Source organism: Bicyclus anynana, chromosome 21, assembly GCF_947172395.1.
Source record: "Bicyclus anynana chromosome 21, ilBicAnyn1.1, whole genome shotgun sequence".
Classification (NCBI taxonomy): Eukaryota; Metazoa; Arthropoda; class Insecta; order Lepidoptera; family Nymphalidae; genus Bicyclus; species Bicyclus anynana.
In genome coordinates, this window is record NC_069103.1 from 3064289 (window position 1) to 3071684 (window position 7396).

The following is a 7396-nucleotide window of genomic DNA, read 5'->3' on the forward strand; positions in this document are numbered from 1 at the left end:
GACAATGTGTTCCGCGACCCCCATACATCGCGGCGTGTTCGCTCAGTTTTGTACTCTTTTACCACTATACCACCTTTAAGATAACAACACAGACTGTGAGTAAATATAGACAGAAAAGCTTTCAAGTATTTAATAATATTCTCCTATTGATTTGGAGCTTTTATTTTACTTGAATTGTTAGTGTGTTAGAATCAGATTTTGTATGCCAAATAGCCTCTATTTTGGTTTGGATTTTTAAACGTCTTCAAAAAAAAGGAGGAAATTCTCTATTTGACAAGTATGTTCATTTTTTATGTTTCTTACCTCATAACATCGTCATTTCATAACCGATTTTGAAAAAAAATTTTCAGAAACGGCTTTAATTAATACGTCACTGGCTAGGCACCGCCTTCAAAGTGATTAGAAGGTAGCACATACGATGTTATTTTTCGCTTTTTAGTTTATTTTTGCGATTTTGAAATCAGTTCAAATTTTTTGTTAAAAATATTTTATTTTAAATATATTTTGTATACTAAACTTTTTCTCCAGTATGTTCTGACGTTCGCGCTAATCTCAGGAACTACTGGTCCGATTTACTTGTATTACTCAACTCCTACCGCCGCATCCATCACTCAGTATTATTCTGAAAATTTCTGAAAAATAACATCGAATGCCTTTTTTTATTGACCTAACCTGGGGCTCAAATCCAGGACTTTATGGTCCACAACCAAACCAGCTAATCACCAAATCAAGGCAGTCGACAGACAACATAATTAATTATTTCTCCATTTTCCGTCTGTTTACTAATAATCCTTGGATAACACCCGCATCTTACATCAGCTACTTGTCAACAATTATACCTGTCCCTGTCCGTAGTTGTAGTTTAGAGCAGGCTGAGGATATTATCATTATGTGAAGCCATGAACTTGGTTACAATCCAAGGTGGTTATCGCTTGTAGATAACACTGTTTTGTTAAGGTTTGTATAGTAATGGCATGCGCGGTAAGTTATTTTAAATCCCTAGTGACAAAACAGGTTAACTGTCTCGTTGCTCAGTGGTTAAAATCAATATCAAAATCAAAAATCATTTATTTCAAGTAGGCTCAGTTTACAAGCACTTTTGACACGTCAGTTGACTATTTGTAAAGATTCTACCACCGGTTCGGAAGGCAGGTTCTGCTGAGAAGAAACCGGCAAGAAACTCAACAGTTGCTAAAACTATGCAGCCATCATGACTGGGGTTCCAGGTTCGAGTTCTAGGCCGATCAATGTAATATTTAATAACATAATTTAATGTTAGAAAAACAATACTGGGCTTTTCTTTCTTTTGAAAATTTTAACTGCAGCTCGGATTTGGAAAATTGTTGGTGTCAGTCATTACGATTTAAATTTGTAGTGCCAAACGTTATTATCCTACGCCCGCCGAACAATCGCCGAAAAACACCAGCTTGGTGGGTCTAAGCTCTAAATCATCATCATCATCATTAACAACCCATATTCGGCTCACTGTTGAGCACGAGTCTCCTTTCAGATGGAGAGGGGTTAGGCCTTAGTCCATCAATTGCGGATTGACAGACTTCACACACGTAGAAAATTTAGAAAAATCTCAGGTATGCAGGTTTCCTCACGATGTTTTTCCTTCACCGTTTGAGACATGTGATATTTAATTTCTTAAAGTGCACATTAACAGAAAAGTTGTATAAAAGAAGATAAAAGCCCTAAATACTCTTCTATAAAGGGGAAGATCTGACCCTTAAATGGTAAAATTGGATGACAATGAGCATGAAACATAAGTTGATTACAAAATGAACGTTGAAGCTTGTAAATATGAATAGCTGATGTTTGTTAGTCTGAAAGAAATTGTGTAATTTATCCAAAATAAACGATGAGCGAAAATCAAATTACTAACCGAAACTTTTGTTCCAAAAAAAAATACGCTTTGTAGTTGCAATTTTGAGGGCACCTTTAGTACCTGCTATCTCCCAAAGCCTTCATGACCCAAAGTCCATGGTTATCATGTTTACCAGTGGCGAAAGATAGAATTTTGACAAAGGTAAGCCGTCCCAAAGAAAAGGAAATTCATACCGCTTGATACAAACTCCGTATTCCTTTTAAAAATCCTTAATATGTATGTGTATACATATTTATTTGATTCAGAGCCCCTCCAAGGCATGCTACGCCACTGCTTAGAGTTTTTAAAACATGTCTGGTCATCATAGTTTCTTACTCTAAACAAAACATCGAATTATTTTCCAAGATCGAGAAATATACTAAGCTCACCAACCAGCATTGAAACAGCGTGATGGATTGAAGCTCCATATTCCATTTCTAATTAAGGAGGCCAGGGCCTGTAGCTAAGTGGCACGACGATTCTTTTTCTATGATCGCAAACGCTTTGAAAACTAGAAAAATGTATGGGAATGACAGATCTTGATCACGTGACCTGTCGATAGTAAATGGCACCCAAGAGAATCGACGTGCCACTTGGCTATAGGTCCTGGCCATTAAAATTACTTGATGGTACAAGATGCCCCAGCTTAGAAGTGGAAAAACATCGCCTTTAACAAAGCAACATTAATTCTCTAACTTTGACGTATGTTATTTTTTTTTAAAAGAATATTTGCCATATCTTTTCAAATATACCTAACCAATATTCCCATTCCCCTCCAACTAGTCGAGAAAGACTGTGCTAAGAGTGGGTACGACAATAAACCAACGGGGCTGGGATTGAACCACCACCTTGTGATGAGTCTGGCCGCTCTTACCGTTGAGCTATTGAGGCTATAGTTGACATTTTAGTATACGAAATTGAGATTCTACGTAACACATGTCATCCGCTGCCTACTGGCAACCCTTCGTGGATATCATACAGTAGGTAGATGTCATTTCTCAGTTGATTTGATGTTTATTTTAAAAGGTCGTTAATATAGACCAAATTAGTGAATAGGCCCGAAGAACTTGTCATAGATCACGTCAAGAGTGAATAGGCACCTTCTAGGCAAGCATGTCCCATCTTAGACTGTATCTACGCTTACCATCAGGTTAGATCATGGTCAAACACGAGCCTATTTGCATTTAAAAAAATGTAATGCACTGTACCGCGCCTGAAAACATAATTAATTATTAAGTTTCACGTGACTGATAACCATAGCCACCATTCAGTTTGTAACAAAGCATTGCCAGTCGGGATTTTTTTCTCTGCAGTTCAGAAAATTCATTCTGAATATGCAATAAAACCTTTCATATTTTACAATGTGTACTAAATAAAAAATTCCTCTCCGCTACAGGGATACGGAACGGCAGATAAAACCAAAAAGCCGGAGACAGCGTGGGCGGGCCCCGCCCAGCGCCGCCCAGCCGAAGCTCCGCCTTCCGCCCGCCCTGGTACAATAATTGGACGTAATCGAATCACCCTGTATTCAATTAATTTGGCTAATTGTGCGATTGTTTGCGCGGATGCTGGTGCAAATGTCTGCATTCAGAGATGTCTTTGCTGTTATTTGGTTATCATAGAGTTGCGAATTCGCTAAGTTAATTTTTCGTTTTCATTCACGTTGATATTGGGAATATTATTTGTATTAAAAAATAAATTAAGAAAAGGAAGTAAAATATGTACCTCGTCATTCTGTGGGTAAATTACTGTATATATCAGGGCTTTTTCTTAAAATATTTTCTTCAACTTCTGTTACTATTAATATTAATTCAACTTCTGTTACTATTAATATTTTAAACACAAAAAGATTAAAAAAAAATTCTACCTTTATAAATATTGTTTGAAAAGCTTTATTTTATTAAGCTTTAAGCTTTATTACTTACATTGTTTTTATTTTCAAAAAGACCCATTTATAAAAACCTCAATCGGCCCAACCGAGGGTCGAACCCAGGTCCTCTGTCTTGTAAATCCACCGCTGAATACCACTGCGCCTAATAAACTAAACTGCGCTAATTGATGGAAACATTATTATTGTCTTATAATACTACTAGCGGCGACTTCGTCGGCGTGGTTTTCTGTTTTTCACAAATCCAGCGGGAACCATGGATTTTTTCAGAATGAAAAGTAGCCTTTGTGTTAATCCAGAGTAAATCTATTTTCATTCCAAATTTCAGCCAAATCGCCGCAAAATCCCTTTGGGGGTAGAATTGATCAAAATCCTTTCTTAGAGGATGCCTACGTCATAACATCTACCTGCATGCCAAATTTCAGCCTGATCCATCCAGTGGTTTGGGCTATGCGCTGATAGATCACTATGTCAGTCAGTCAGTCACCTTTGAGTAATATATATTTAGAGCCGTGATAGCTCAGTGGATATGATCTCTGCCTCCGATTCCGGAAGGCGTGGGTTCGAATCCGAACACCTCCATCTTTTCAGTTGTGTGCATTTTAAGAAATTAAATATCACGTGTCTCAATCGCTGAAGGAAAACATCGTGAGGAAACATGCATACCAGAGAATTATCTTAATTCTCTGCTTGTGTGAAGTCTGCCAATCTGCATTGAGCCAGCGTGGTGGACTATTGGCCTTAACCCTCTCATTCTGAGAGGAGTCTCGAGCTCAGCAGTGAGCCGTATATGGGTTGATAACGACGACCACGACGAATTTTACTCGTGGCTGCCTTACGCTAGTTAATCCTGGTTTACATCTGATAGTATCGGCGCTATACTTCATCAATATTGTAGTTAGAGGGTATAACTATATTAGAAAGTTAAGCGGTCGAACCTGCTCTGAGGCTACGGCTTCTTCATTATCAGAAGTGAAATTAAGTCTGCTCCGCCGATATATATTTAGATGGAGTGGATAGAATAAAAATCGTAATCAGTACATTTCCACCCCGCGACGGTCGCTCACCCCTGTGAGCAGCACATGTGGCGGAACTGGGAAGCCCCACTCGGCACGCGCCGGAAGCCTGCGCCCGCGCATCCTACTCAGTACTTACACCTAATTAAATACAAGTACTCGCTTTGTATCGATTACAGTACGTACGGTAACATACATACTAGATACGTATATATATATCGGGGCATCGACCATATTCCACTTCTGATATCGGCGGAGCCGTACTAAATACTAATTCTGATAACGGAGAAGCCGTAGCCCCAGGGCAGGCTCCAAGCTTTATTTGTCAAGGATGGCAAGATACACAAAGTAACACTATCGGTCATGATTATATAATGATTTATTTATTTTGCTATCATCCGCGAAAATTCGGCGAACCCATGCGACAACGTCACCAACTATCGGTCATTATTGGAACGACTATTTAACTAGCTAATACAGTTCTACCCTCTATATTGATCAAGTACAGCGCTTTTACCATCACATATAAACCAGGGTTATCTATGATAGAGCAAGGAGTCAGCCACCAGCTGATGTCAGACTTGTAACTGATCCAGTTGGGTTAAAGGGCCCTTTTACAGATATCTAATACTCCCCCATTCTCAGTTGGTGTTGGCTCCCAGCTAATTAACTAACAATGCAATGGCCTTACTTCTATTAACTCACCCACTGAAGTTCGGAAACACTATCACTATTTTAACACTGCACCATTACTATTTAACAAATAGAAGACGAGTATCCATTCCAAGAACTTGATTACACTAAACTACTCAACCAACAGGCCACAGAGTGGCAGGCACCTCCACTCCGTAAAACGTCCCGCCTAGGCGCCATTTTAACGCAATACAATTGGACGAGAGTCACGTGATCAATCTTTCACAGTCTTATTTATTTAAACAGTAAATAATTAAATCCAATTCCATGAAACCTGATTCTAATATTATCACAATAATTAACGTAGATTTTGCTAACTGTTTAAATAACTCACTCAGCGACATATACTTTTTTATTCAAAGACAAGATAGCCCTTGACAGCGATCTTGCTTGATATTAAGTGACGATGCAGTCTGTAAGGCTTACGCTTAATTGTTTTATGTTCTGTAGTAAAACCCTTAGTAACATGTTGCTCAATATTGAATTAGAAGTTCAGGTAAGTTGAAAATTACAGCCGAGGCGTAAGAAAGCAGAGGCTGTAATTATCAAAGCGCGCGTATGTCATACGACGTTTTATAACACATTTGCGAGAAAACACACTTTAAGCACACTTTCTGAAAATGAATTTGCATCTTTGCCTGTTTTCCATATGATGCATTTTGATACGCTTGTAATTTTTGCACAGATAGCGAAGTGCGCACACCAGCGTTTGTTTTTTTTAGACAAATGCACCAAAAACAGCCAGTATTTCTAATAAAGTAAATTAATATTTTTGTTAAATGGTTGACATTCATTGTCAAAATTATTAAAATTAAAAAATTACCTGTTTTTTTATTCTTTACAAGTTAGCCCTTGACCACAATCTCACCTGATGGTAAGTGATGACGTAATCTAAGATGGTAGCGGGTTAACTTGTTAGGAGTAGGAAGACAATCCACACCCCTTTCGGTTTCTACACGGTATCGTACCGGAACGCTAAATCGCTTGGCGGTACGTCTTTGCCAGACCTAGAGCAATTAAGAAAACCTCAATCGGCCCAGCCGGGGATCGAACCCAGGACCTCCGTCTTGTAAATCTACCGCGCATACCACTGCGCCACGGAGGCCGTCAAAATAAACATAAATGTTTTTTTATTTAATTTTATCTCACAAATGTAATTTTATTCATAAAATGTTGAGCACTTTTCTATCACTGTTCATTTTTAGACGGATGATTTTTTTTACATAACGGCACATGTGCGTAATGAGATACATTAGGATATTGAAATTGGTGAAATAAGCGATACTTTACAAGCAAATGTGTTATAAAAGATTTGATATTTTCTTTAAAAAAAATGTAAGAGTAGTGTCGATAGGTACCAACCTAAACTATTTTTTCCGTAATAATAGCACGTGTGAAACACTGTGTAATCCAATTGGCACCTCGTTACACCTCGCTTATCCCTAACGCGTAACGAATTACCTGTGCGTTCCCACGATGTCATCACTACTACACACTCATATCAATATCAATAAATACTAATTAAACAATAAAACAACTGCCTTCAGTCGTCGTCATCAACCCATATTCGGCTCACTGCTGAGCTCGAGTCTCCTCTCAGAATGAGAGGGGTTAGGCCAATAGTCCACCACGCTGGCCCAATGCGGATTGGCAGACTTCACACACGCAGAGAATGAAGATAATTCTCTGGTATGCAGGTTTCCTCACGATGTTTTCCTTCACCGATTGAGACACGTGATATTTAATTTCTTAAAATGCACACAACTGAAAAGTTGGAGGTGCATGCCCCGGACCGGATTCGAACCCACACCCTCCGGAATCGGAGGCAGAGGTCATATCCACTGGGCTATCACTGCTCTTAAAAAAAAGCTAAGCTAAGCTAAAAGCTAGCATAAATGGTAGCCTCCTGTTAAACGTATGTGTGACTCA